The sequence below is a fragment of the Pan troglodytes genome, chromosome 7 (genome assembly GCF_028858775.2).
Source record: "Pan troglodytes isolate AG18354 chromosome 7, NHGRI_mPanTro3-v2.0_pri, whole genome shotgun sequence".
Taxonomy (NCBI): Eukaryota; Metazoa; Chordata; class Mammalia; order Primates; family Hominidae; genus Pan; species Pan troglodytes.
The window spans coordinates 57,078,381-57,092,569 of record NC_072405.2 but is presented as its reverse complement, the minus strand read 5'-3'; positions in this window follow the sequence as shown (position 1 = coordinate 57,092,569).

The following is a 14,189-nucleotide window of genomic DNA, read 5'->3' as shown; positions in this document are numbered from 1 at the left end:
ACAGGGTTTCACCATGTTAGCCAGGATGGTCTCGATCTCCTGACCCCGTGATCCACCCCCCTCAGCCTCCCAAAGTGCTGGGATTACAGGCATGAGCCACCATGCCAAGCCTAAAATAAGTACTTTTAAACATTAAAAAGATAAAGAATCCCATTCTGTAGGTTGCCTGTTCACTCTGATGGTAGTTTCTTTTGCTGTGCAGAAGCTCTTTAGTTTAATTAGATTCCAACTGTCAATTTTGGCTTTTGTTGCCATTGCTTTTGGTGTTTTAGACATGAAGTCCTTGCCCATGCCTATGTCCTGAGTGGTATTGCCTAGGTTTTCTTCTAGGGTTTTTATGGTTTTAGGTCTAACATTTAAGTCTTTAATCCATAATTTTTGCAAACTACCCATCTGACAAAGGGCTAATATCCAGAATCTACAAAGAACTTAAACAAATTTACAAGAAAAAAATCAAACAACCCCATCAAAAAGTGGGCAAAGGATATGAACAGACACTTCTCAAAACAAGACATTTGTGCAGCCAGCAGACACATGAAAAAATGCTCATCATCACTGGCCATCAGAGAAATGCAAATCAAAACCACAATGAGACACCATGTCATACCAGTTAGAATGGTGATCATTAAAAAGTCAGGAAACAACAGGTGCTGGAGAGGATGTGGAGAAATAGGAACACTTTTACACTGTTGGTGGGACTGTAAACTAGTTCAACCATTGTGGAAGACAGTGTGGTGATTCCTCAAGGATCCAGCACTAGAAATACCATTTGACCCAGCCATCCCATTACTGGGTATATACTCAAAGGATTATAAATCATGCTGCTATAAAGACACATGCACATGTATGTTTATTGTGGCACTAGTCACAATAGCAAAGACTTGGAACCAACCCAAGTGCCCATCAATGATAGACTGGATTAAGAAAATGTGGCACATATACACCATGGAATACTATGCAGCCATAAAAAAGGATGAGTTCATGTCCTTTGTAGGGACATGGATGAAGCTAGAAACCATCATTCTCAGCAAACTATCGCAAGGACAGAAAACCAAACACCGCATGTTCTCACTCATCGGTGGGAATTGGAAAATGAGAACACTTGGACACAGGAAGGGGAACATCACACACTGGGGCCTGTCATGGGGTGGGGGGAGGGGGGAGGGATAGCATTAGAAGATATACCTAATGTAAATGATGAGTTAATGGGTGCAGCACACCAACATGGCACGTGTATACATATGTGACAAACCTGCACATTGTGCACATGTACCCTAGAACTTAAAGTATAATAAAAAAAAGATAAAGAATCCTAGCAGAAATAATAAGACACTTTAAAATTAGTGTAGATATCTTTGAGAAAGATAAAACTTTTAGAATAAAATATAGTTATTAAAATTAAAAATTCAGGATTGGCTGGAATACCACCTTAGACATAGGTAAATAAAGAATTAGTGAACTAGAATATGTATCTGAGGAAGTCACCCAGAATCTCGAGACACACACAGAGAGAGAGACAATAACATGCAAGCAGCACTGAGACCTGAGTTGGAGAACAGAGTCCCCCACATGCCTGGGCAGACCCTGCTTACTGCTCACACGGCTTCCATTCTGCCGCCTTTCCTCCCAGATTGCTGATTTGTTTGGGGTGACAATACCCCTAAATATATATTTATCTCCCAGCTCCTCAGAGCAAAAAGTCAGCAAGTGACATAATTCTATCCAGTGAAATAGAAGCAGAAATTTCCAAGTGGCGTTCCTGAGTGTATAGTTTAAAATCCTACCTTGCGTCCTTAGGGTTTTTTCTGTGTGGACCAAAGACAGTGCTGAGGTGGAGCAGTTACCTGGCAGATGTACAAGGGACGATGAAGCAGAAAGCTAAAATGTCCTGAGCCTGCCTCCCTCCAGGCAGCTAGGTATGTGAGGAAAAAAATCACTCTCATCTATTCAAGCCACTGTGAAGTTGTGGTTTCTATCTGATGCAGCTGGATGTAATGTCTCTAACTGATAAAATGTTTAAGAGGCGTCTTGAAGGAGAGAATATAGAGAACAGAAGTGAGATGATACTTTAAGTAGAAGTCCCTGAGAAATTTTCAAATCAAACGTAAACACTTAGAAGGAAGAGTCTCACTAAGTCCCAACAAGAAAGGTTAAAAATAAGTCTGTACTTTGACACATTCAAAACATCAAGGGGAGAAAGGAAATCTTAAAGTAACCACAGAGAAAAGACATCACAGATTCAGTGCAGATTCCTCAAAAGAAAGAGACAATGCAATGAGACCCTCCAAGCCTGGAGAGGAAATTACTGTTGACCTGAATTCCCTACTTAGTCAAACTATTACTCAACAGTGAGAGCAAAATAAAGGCTTTTTCAGATAAAAAGGAGCTTATCAGTCAGAGGCCTTCACTGAAATAACTGCTAAGGATATATGTTAGGAAGATGGGAGAGGAAGCCAGAGAAAAATGTAAATGCAGGAAGCGTCAGTGAGCAGAGACACAGAGGGACGCACATGTGAATCTAAACAATTGACTTTAAAATGTACATAAAACCTATGCAGCACATAGCGAAAGCTTATGATTGAAGAGGCCGTTTGGGTAACAAGCACAGAAATTGCCTCTCTGGTATCATTTTTCTAGCAAATCCTGGGCTCTGTTATTCTACAAACAGACTTCCACGTCTGTCTCCAGTTCTTTCCCATAGAAGCGGACTGTAGGGTCAATATTTCTGCCACAGGAAGTAGTTTAGGGACTAAAAGGGCTGCCTCCATATTTTCTGGTGCTACCTAGAAATCTTTGACAACTATCACGATTTCAGTTTACAGACTTTAGTCAGGGAGAAAATTAATTTTAATTGTTTTATATAGAATGCTAAGTAGTTGAATCAAATCCATACCTGAAAAAACAAAACTGGTGCCACATATAACCACTAAATATCACTGCCCCTGTGAATACTATCACTTCCACAATCTAGTCTTCCATTCTGTCAAAACTCCCCCACATATACTTACCCATTTAAATGCAAACAACACGCTATGAAAGGAACAGCCCACTGAGGCTGTTCTCCATGTAGCAAGGAACTTCATTATGGCCAAGTGTTTCCATGGCAACATTGACTTTGTCTTGGGATTGTATATAATAATCCTTGTGGTACAATTTGTTGGATTCTATTGCTTTATGTTGCAATTTGCTTTACTGCATTTTCTAAAATAAAGAAATCATTCGTCCAAAATCATATAATATTCAAATTGATTTTTCTTTTTTGCCTCCTACACCCTCCCCCCCAACCCTTTTTAACAGTCTTAACACAGTCTTGCTCTTCTTACAGTTAATTTCCTCTGGTCTGATCATTTCCAAAGGAAGTGACAGAAAATCACTAGTAAGATTCCTATGGATTTTTCTGACACTTGTCAAATGCCTCTTGACCTAAAATGCAGGCCAACTCTAGCCACTTTGAGACAGAACTTGATATCATTGCCATCTCAAGTTCCATTCCCCCTCATCCCCAGATTAGAGACTTTGAATCCTTTGATTCATTAGAGACCTTGAATGCTTTGAAATATGCTGGGGGTTGACAAAATATTCTCAGGAGAAAAAAAATCATTCCTTTCCTCTCTTACTCACAAACACAACATGGAAACTAGACCTAAACCCCAACGCGTTAGCCCCTCGCGGCCACATTCCATTCCCAGGCCTGGCTGATGAGGTGGTCTGGGAAGCATTCTAGCTGGGAGAGATCACATTGCTAAATGGGGACAAGAAAAGGAATGCGGTTTCCTGAAAGTTTCCAGCAAGTACATGGGAATGGAGCTCTTGAAAGAGCCCTAGAGCTGGAAGCACTTCCCTTCTGAGAAACACTTCCAATCCCCCGTGGAGCCAAGTGTAATAACAGTCCTGACATTATTATTACAAAGGGGAAAAAATCATTCATGCAGACTTGCTGCTGTAATTTGGGCATTTATAAGCCACACCCACTTTGCAACCTTAAAGCCATGTGGTTTAAACTGGAGCCCACACAAAAGAGGGGGCTGTTAGTCAAAGCCATACAGCAATTACTGTCCGTTTTCTCAGAGGGTGTTGAGGATGGCTATTTTTTAAGTGCTTTGAAAGGCTTTTTAAAAAATTGGCCTCTTTCTTTCTGCATGCAATATATATCCTCAAAGTTTTAACAAAATTTTCCCTTTTTTGACCACAAGATAGAGTTCCAGACATGGGCAAAGAACTCATGTAATAAGAGCTTGTGGTTCAGGGGAACTTAATACAATAATCGTGTGTTCAGGAAAATTTTCTGCAATTGCAGCTCATTTTTTTCATTTAGTGAATCTGCTTTATTTAGAATGAGCCGATGGCTCCCAGAAGTCACTGTGGCCTCCTCCCACGCGCATGTGTCACCAGTTACATTTGACTGACTTCTCTAGCAGGCATGAACAGAGCACTGTTTTAGGAGACTTAGCATTACATATGGACCTTGTGGTTCCTGCACAGTAACACGATGACTTTTTTAATTGTGGTAAAATATACATAACATAAAATTTACCAGTTTAACTCTTCGTAAGTGCACAGCTCAGTGGCATTAAGTACATTCACATTGCTGTGCAGCCATGACCACCCGCCATCTCCAGAACTTTTTCATTATCCAAATCAAAATTCTGTACCAATTAAACAATAATTCCCCATGATTCCCCCCATTTATACCCTAGCAACTGCTATGATACCTTCTGTTCCTATGAATTTGCTGATTCTGGATACTTCATATAAGTAGACTCAGACAACATTTGTCCTTCTGCATCTGGCTTATTTCACTTAGTATAATATCTCTGAGGTTCATCCATGTTGTAGCATGTACCAGAATTTCATTCTTTTTTCAGGCTGAATAATATTCCTGTATATATGTATACTGTATTTTGTTTCTTCATTCATCCACCAATGAACACTTGGGTTATTTCCACCTCTTGGCTATTGTGAACACTGGTGCTATGAACATTGGTGTACAAATATCTGAGTCCCTGCTTTCTTTTGGATATATACACAGAAAAGGGATTGATGGATTATATGGTCATTCTATGTTTAACTTTTAGAGGCACCTCCATATAGTTTTCCATGGCGTCTACACCATTTTACATTCCTAGCAACAACGCTGGTAATTGCAGTTCCAGTTTCTCTACATCCTTGTCAACATGTTATTTTCTGTTTTTCTGATAGCAGCCATCCTAAGGATGTAATGTAATCTCTACATCTTTGCCAACATGTTATTTTCTGTTTTTCTGATAGTAGCAAATTCTTTTATTTGTGTTTCCGTAATGGTTGGTAATATTGAGTGTCTCTTCATGTGCATATTGGCCATTTGTATACCTTCCTTAGAGAATGTCTATTCAAGTTCTTTGCCCATTTTTTTAATTGAGTTGTTTGTTTTTGTTGTTGTTGAGTTGTGGGAGTTTATTCTGGATATCCATCTCTTATTAGATATATGATTTGTAAATATTTTCTTTCCACTTTGTTGATAGTTTCCTTTAATGCACGGAAGTTTTTAATTTTGATAAAATCTAATTTATCTATTTTTCTCTTTCGTTGCCTGTGCTTTTGGTTTCAATATCCGAGAAATAGTTGCCAAATTCAATGTCATGAAGTTTTTCCCGTTTTCTACAAAACTGTGTTTTATAGTTTTAGCTCTTATGTTTAGAGCTTTGATCCACTTGAGTTAATTTTTGTATATGGTATAAAGGTTCAACTTCATTCTTTTGAATGTAGCTATCCCATTTTCCCAGGATCACTTGTTGAAAAGCTTGTCCTTTCCCCATTGAATGCTCTTGACACCATTGTGACCTCATATACATTGACTATGTATATATGAGGATTCACTTCTGGGCTTTTTCTTTTGTTTAATTGGTCTATATGTCTGCCTTTATGCCAGCACTACACTGTTTTGATTACTGCAGCTTTGTAATAAGTTTCGAAATCAGGAAGTATGAGTTCTCCAACTTCGTTATTTTATTTCAAGATTGCTTTTGCTAGTCAGATTCCTTGAGCCTCTATACGAATTTTAGGATTAATTTTTCTATTTCTGCAAAAAAAAATGCCTTTAAGAACTTGATAGGGGTTGTAGAATTCACATATTTTATTCAATTTATTAACAGTAAATTAATTTAGTTGACAATATTGTCATTCAATTTATCAACACAGGATGTCTTTCCATTTATTTCTGACTAATTTCTTTCAACTTTTTTTTAGTTTTTGATCTTCAATTCTTTTGTCTATTTGGTCAAGCTTATTCCTAAGCATTTTATTCATTTTGATACTATTATTACAAGTAGAATAGTTTTCTTAATTTCTTTTTCAGATTATTATTGGCAGATAAAATCACAAGTGATTTTTGTGTGTTGGAGATGATTTTTAAAATGTGTCAAGAGGTTAGGTATCACCAGGAAATATCCCTAACAAGAAGCGGGGTTATAAAGCACTGCGAGATTCACCTTTTTGCAGCTGTCTGTCTATATATTGGAGGCCAAAGAAGGAAAAAAGATAAACCACTTATCCTACATAAGAAGCCAATCTCTCATGGTATTTTTTTATTTAATAGTGAGCATCTATTATATATCAGGCACCGTCCAAAGGCTAGGGGTACGGAGGTGAACAAAACAAAACTTCCTGCCATCGTTGAGTTTAGAGTCCAGCGAGAATAATAAAAAATAAACAAAATAGCCAAGTAAGAGGCAGAAGGTGCAGAGTGGTGATGCATGCTACTTGAGACCACACAGCAGGAAGGGGTAAGACGCTCTTTTCCATGGGGTAGTCAGGGCCCACTCCTCGAGGAAGAAACGTCGGGCGAGGCCTGAAGGAGGCGCTAAGCCGCAAGAAGAGTGGGAGGAGCTCGCTGGGGCCTGCAAGGCGAGAAGCCTGGCTGGAGCGGAGTGGGCCGATGGAGTGAGGCAGCTGTGGGAGGGCCAGCGGACCGTGTGCCCTCTCTGGACCCTACTCTCGGGAGCGTGTGAACTGGGGCTAGAATAGGGGATGCCCAGGAGCCCCTCTCCATATTTAGAAGCCGTGGCCCTCAGGCAGATGAGGAGCCCTGGTTTCCTTATATTTAAATATACCTCAGAAAATATGCTGCCTGGGGGAGGATCACACAAAATAATGCCTTGGGAAACACTTTGTAAAGAGCCAAGTTCTGTAACTAAGAGAGTTACAAGGTTTTGCGCCTTGCGGTGCAAATTCTGTAGAAACAGAAGCAAGCCTGTACTCCTGTTTTCTGGGTTACCTTTTACCAAATGGAGGTTTGATGGACTCAACTAAGCATTAGTGATATGAGGACCAGGATGCCTGTGAAACATGCAAGGTAAATGCTCAGGAGAGATGTGAAGGACTTCCCATTTCTAAGACTCACATGGAAAGCTGTGTTAAAGAAGAGAGTGTGGTCTTGGTGAGGCATAGACATGTAGGCCAATGGAACAGAATGCAGAGTCCACAAATAGAGCCACACAATCGTGACCAAATGATTTTTGACAAAGGCGCAAAGGTAGTGCAATGGAGAAAGGGTAGTCACCTTCACAAATGAGGTTGAAACAACCAGATATCCAGGTGAACCTCAAATTAACCTCACAATTCATACAAAATTTGCCTCAAAATGGATCATAGATCTGCATGTAAAACATAAACTATGCAACTTCTAGAAAAAAAGCATGAAGGAAAATCTTCATGAATGGAATTAGGCAAAGAGTTTTTAAATGTATCACCAGAAGCATAATCTATAAAAGAAATAAAAAATTGGACTTCATCAAAATTAAGAACTCTTGCTCTGTGAAATATACTGTTAAGTGAGTAAAACAAACATCGTATAGACTGGGGAACAATATTTGCAAATTACATATCCAAAAAAGTACTTGTACCCAGAATATGTAAAGAACTCTCAAAGTGCTGCATAAGAAAACAAATACCCAATTTTAAAAAAATATGCAAAAGGCCAGGCGCGGTGGCTTACACCTGTAATCCCAGCACTTTGGGAGGCCAAGGTGGGCGGATAATGAGGTCAGGAGTTCAAGACCACCCTGGCCAACATAGTGAAACCCTGTCTCTACTAAAACGTACAAAAATTAGCCGTGTGTGGTGGTGGGCACCTGTAGTCCCAGATACTTGGGAGGCTGAGGCATGAGAATCACTTGGACCTGGGAGGCGAAAGTTGCAGTGAGCTGAGACCGTGCCATTGCACTACAGAGCGAGACTCCATCTCAAAAAAATAAAAATAAAAATAAAAATGTGCAAAAGACTTATCATTTCCACAGAGGATATACAGATGGTAAATAAGCCCACCGAAAAGATGTTCAACGTAATTCATTAGGAAAATACGAATTAAAACCACGGTGAAGTAACACTACGCACAAATTAGAATGACTAAAACAAAAACTGCTGACAATACTGAGTGCAGGGGAGGATGGGGGAAAACTGGGTCTTTCATACATCGCTGGTAGAGTGTAAAAGGGCACAGCCACCCTGAAAAAGTTGGGCAGTTCTTACAAATGTAAAAATATACTCCTCAGTGTTTACAGCAGGGGTTGGAAAACTTCTTAAAGTGTCAGATGGTAAATGTTTTAGACTCAAGGTCTTTGTCACAGAAAGTCAACTCCCCTGTTGTAGAACGCAGCCACACAAAGATACATGAACAAGTGGGCATGGCTATATTTCAGTAAAACTTCACAGAACAAGTGGAACTTGTTTTTGCTTTGTTTCATTTTGTTGTTTTTTATGGTTTGTGCAAACTTCAAATAGTTTTAACATTTTTAAGTGGTTATAAAAGTTCCTGCATAGTAGCCTCGATTTTGAGTTGTTTTGTGACCTGAAAAGCCTATAATATGTATTATCTGACCATTAAAAAAAAAAAGATTTCCATCCCTGCTCTAGAGAAATGGAAATTTATGCTCACCAAAAATTTTGTAAGTGGATATTCATAGCAGCTCTAGTAATAATCATGAAAAACAGAAAACAATATAAATGTCCTTTAACCAATGAATAAACAAACTATGACACATCTATACAATGAAATACTAGTCAGCAGCAACAAGGAACAAACCATTGATATCCTCAATCACGTGGGTGAATCAGAAGATGCCAATATCCAAAGTTAATTCCTCCATTTTATGATATTTCAAACCATGTCTGTACGCTGCTACGCAAATAATAATTATTGTAAGTTTCAATCTATCAAGTACAATATCTCATTATTTTAAAGATGCTCTTAATCCAGTGTGGGGACAGATTTGTATAGTCTCTAAGACTGGAACTCAAAATGAACTAGGCTCAGAATCAACTCTGACATCCCTGAATTTTGTTACCTTATACAATTAATTTATTTGAATCTCTGTTTCCTAAAATGAAAATAATAATAGCTTGAAGAAGAAGAAGAAGAAGAAGGAGGAGGAGGAGGAGGAGGAGGAGGAGAAGCCACCGCCAATATCAAGAGGTTTCTACCTGTATGACCCTATTTACATGACTGAGCAGACTGATGGCTTTGGGGTGGCATGGGGGAGGGTGTGATCGCCCCAGGGCAGCTCAGGGCCTCCAGGTGCTGCAGCTACCCTGTGTCTTGCCTGTAATGAGACAAATCTACACGTGTGTTAAGGCTCATGGGCGGTACACACATGCAGAAGAACTTGGCTCTACTGGATGTTAACTTAAAATTCAAAATTCAAGATGTGTTTGTAACACTGTCGGCGTGTACCTCTTCAATATTCATGCATTCCAATGCCTGCCTTTGTTAAAAGCCACAGAATGCAGCAGGAAGGAAGACAGGCTGACAGACACCATTAAGAACCTTGAAGAGCTTCTGCAAAGAAAGAACCATGATGTCAAAGACGAGCTTGCATGAAGGAGTAAGACATGGGGGAAAAAAGTCAGACTTTAGTATTTTTTGCCCGGCTGCTAGGAAGCACCTCGCTGAAAAGTTATCATGTATGGCAGTGACGATGCCAAAAGTTCAACAAGGCACCAAGGAATGACAACTCAGACAGGTGAAGTCACTTGTTTTTTATGAATTCTAGAAAAGGGGACTTTTAAGTGTCACCACTCAGCATCTACTTGAGTCCTGTCAACAGCAGGCATTGCACTTTAGGTGCCTGTACTCCTTAGAGACGTAGAGGAAGAACAAAGACAAAACATTACCAATTACAATTCCACAGTCAAGCAGATGATAAACTGAATGCCTGCGAGGGAGGACCCCACCAAGAGCAGGCCATGGGGACATCTTAAACACAGCCTGGTGGACAGCAGTGGGTGGCTCACAGAGCTGGGTTCAACTAGAGCCTAAAGAGGTTAAACAGAAGAGCATCTGGAGAAGCAGAGTCCTGCAAAGTGTTTGAAAATGAACTAGGACAGAGACTAGTTAGTGACTGTCAGAAGGGGCCAGGAGGTGAATGGGGAAACTGGGCTTTCCAAAGTGTCACAGAACACAGCTCTGAAGGTGCAGAGGCAGAGAATGAGCACGCCATAGGAGGGGCACAGGCAGTGAGTCTGGGCCTGTGTGGGACGAGCAAAGAGAGAACAAAAGCACAAGTGGCCATGCCAAGCACATGAGGAACAGTGTACCCAGCTCACACAGCTCACCCTGTGATCAGACAGAGATCACCACCCTCTGAACTTGCAACCCCAGGGTGAGTGGACAGTGACATCCACTCGCTCTGTGTATAATGACTGTACTATACCTGTACTAACTGGAGTTCTCCAGAGAAGGATAACCAATAGGAGGTATATACGCATAGAGGGAGAGAGAGCAATTTATTTTAAAGATTGACCCATGCAATTATGGAAGCTGGCAAGTCCAAAATCTACAGGGTGGGCTGGCAAGCTGGAGACCCCAGGAAGGCTGATGTTGCAGCTGAAGCCTAATGGCCATTTGATTGGAGAACTAGGAAAAGGCCTACGTTGCAGTCCCATTCTGAAGGCTGTAAGTTCCTTTAGGGAAGGCTGGAAGAAAGATGGAGTGTAAGTTTTTGGCTGCATACCAGGGTCCTTGTTCAAGGAGACCCAACCTCCCCTTCATTCAATGGGTTTGAGTCTGTAAACTGGCTCAAGTCTGGGAATTGATTGAGGGGGCATGACTCTCTTTTCATGGTTCAAGTTAGACTTTAGTTTGCTTGATCCAGAATTTAACTGCTTATACAGCTCAAGTAAGAATTTAGTAGGCTTCCTGTGTGTTTCACTGCTGAGAATACCATGATCCACCAGCCGATGCCCCGGGCTAGCATGAGTCAGGCTCTTCTGATTGCAGCTTGGATTCTGCCATCCTTTACAGGGTCCACATCCATGCAGTGATGCTACTTGGCCCCTGCCACTTAAGGATTCAATACTCCCACTGCGTGGATGTTTCCCCACTGTAGGGTGTGGCCCACAGAGAAGAGCAGTCACAGCTCGTCAAGGGTTCTGGGGCTCCCCTCTCACATGCATTTCCCATAATCGTGGTAAAAGGTGTGAGTTCTGGGCCCTCCCAGGGTGAGTGAGGATGTCTGGAAAGACAAATCCTCTCTTGCATTCCAACCTCCCCAAGGCTTTGAATCCCTTCCTCTGCATTAAGCCATGACAGGGTTAGCATCTCTAACTCATTCACTGTGGGCTTTTGGTCTGTTTCTGCCAAACAGCCCAAGAGTTAGAGCCCCTTTCAACTCCCCAAGCCGCTGCAAAAGTTAGTTCAGAATCTCTGCTTAGTGGGCCCGTATCAATGCATTTGGCCTGATCCAACTCAGTGTTCTTTCCACCATTATCTCACACCCTTCATATCCTTAATATCCACACAAGACCACATTCTTCCCTTCTTAGGAGAAAAAGTTCACTGACTGTGATCACAATGGGATCAACTTTTAAGGGATCCCATTTCTTAAATTTGGTAGACTACAGTCAGGGAAGGAAGGAACAGGATGGGGAATGTTCAAATGTGTTCACACTGAGAGCAGAATCATAGACATTGGAGGCTGGGAAAGATGGAAGGTTTGTGAGGGATGGGTACCATGTTCCCTGTTCAGGGGATGGTTAAACAAAAAGCCCAGACTTCACTAGGCAATATATCCATGTAACAAATCGGCACTTGTACCTGCTACATCTATAAACATTTTTTAATTATTTTATTTATTTATTTATTTTAAGATGGAGTTTCACTCTGTCCCCGGCTGGAGTGAAGTGGCACAATCTCGGCTCACTGCAACCTCCACCTTCTGGGTTCAAGTGATTCTCCTGACTCAGCCTCCCGAGTAGCACGGATTGTAGACACCCATCACAATGCCTGGCTAATTTTTCTATTTTTTTTTTTTTTTTAGTAGAGACGGGGTTTCTCCATGTTGGCCAGGCTGGTCTCGAACTCCTGACCTCAGGTGATCCACCCGCCTCAGCCTCCCAAAGTGCTAGGATTACAGGCATGAGCCACCGCGCCTGGCCTTTAAAAAATTTAGAAAGCAAATGTGCTCACATTGAGCACCCACTGTGCCAGGTGCTGGTGTGTGGACCCAGTCCTGTGAGGTGGGTGCCTATCCACCTCATGTTCCAGAAGAGGACACTTGGATCACAAAGGAACTTGTCCAGTGACAGAGAAGGTGGCAATGGTGAATTCAAATCCAGGTCGGCCTGGCTCCAAAGCATGTTTAAATAAGCTGTTGGGCCAAAACCTAGAACCTTCAGATGCTGATTGCTTAATAATGCCTCCTGGGTTTTCTTGTTTCCCAAAAGTTTTGCATTTTGGCACAATCTCCTTCTTGAATCTGAGTCTGGAATGTTATGGGAACAAGATGAAGAAGAATTGGCCTCCAATTTTATTTTAGGGTTCAGAATATGTTCGTCGTGTACGGTAAAGGCAACCAAAATCAACATTGTTAAATTAAATCATGACTTTTGTAGAAGTACTGATTCACATAGATACTGCACATTTTCAGAGAGATCATGTGGATTTTAGGGGAACTAGCCTGCCTCTAGTTAGGGAGAAATTCTGCTCCACACATTCTGGTTCAGAAACTCCCGTGGGCATTTTGAGATGCCAGAATCTGGGAGGTCAGGTTAGCCACTGCACACAGCCCTTTCCAGAAAGCATGATGTATTATGTTTGAAAAACTAACAGAAGCTCCTAGTCACAGACTGAATGGCCAGTAAGTTTTAAAAAGACCTGGGATTAAAGTTCTGTAGAAGAAATTAATTTACGGCTTTATGATTTATTAAGGTCCCTTTGGCCTTCTGACTCACATTGCCATTCAAAGAGTAGTTAGACAAGCTCATTTGGAGAAGGCACTGAGACTGAACCCCAGGTAGACAGTCAGTCTTTGTCTCATTCCACACTGCATCCCCAGCCCCTGGTGTAGTACACAGTACACAGTGGGGCTGGGCAAAGATTCGTGAAGTGCACCAATATTACATGGGAATGAGAATGTTCTTAGCACCAAAGATGTGAGATTAGGTCAAGAATACAGGATTAGTCACTGAGCTCACAAAGTGTGCATTAGTCGTTTTATTAACATTGAATAAGGGAATTTTTTTGTAAACAAAGAAGACATAGAATAAGTGGCTTATGTTAAAGATAATTATTTGTACGTCGTGAAATGTCTGAACTCAGTCCCCTGAGAATAAACCATCTCGATATATTTCTTCAGCTTAGCTGAGAAAAGTTCAACAATAATAAACATGAAATGTCTGTGCTTTTTACACACCCAAAGGAAAAAGTGAGAACCCCCACTCTGACTGCTTCAGCGGCAGACACATGTGCGCAGGGTAAACAAACAAAGCTTAGGAAGCCCGAGATGGAGGCATGCATTCCACAGACCGAGGCTGCCCTGCATGTGGGCCCCGGGCAGTGTAGGGATTAAAGGGCAAGGGCCAAGGGCCAGGTCAATTTTTGATCCGGAGACTGAAAATCTGAGACTGGCCAGGTCAGAAAAGGCCCAGAAAGCCGACTACACCACCTACTCCCAGCTCCCCCAAACAGGTAGGCGTGAACTCAGCTGTGCTGTTGAGGAAGGGATGGCAGAGGACGGTGCTGGCCTTCTCTCCACACTTTCCAGGACCCTCCTGCACCCCCGTGACAACCTAGGGGGCAGGTCTGCACTCACCTCACCTCTGGCACTAATGCACCAGCTGGCTGCACTCTGGTGGGCTTCCCAGACTGGGTTTCTTGCAGAAAAGACAGGCTAGTGAAATTCTCTAGAAAATAAAATGCAGAACTTTCAAAGTGCTAT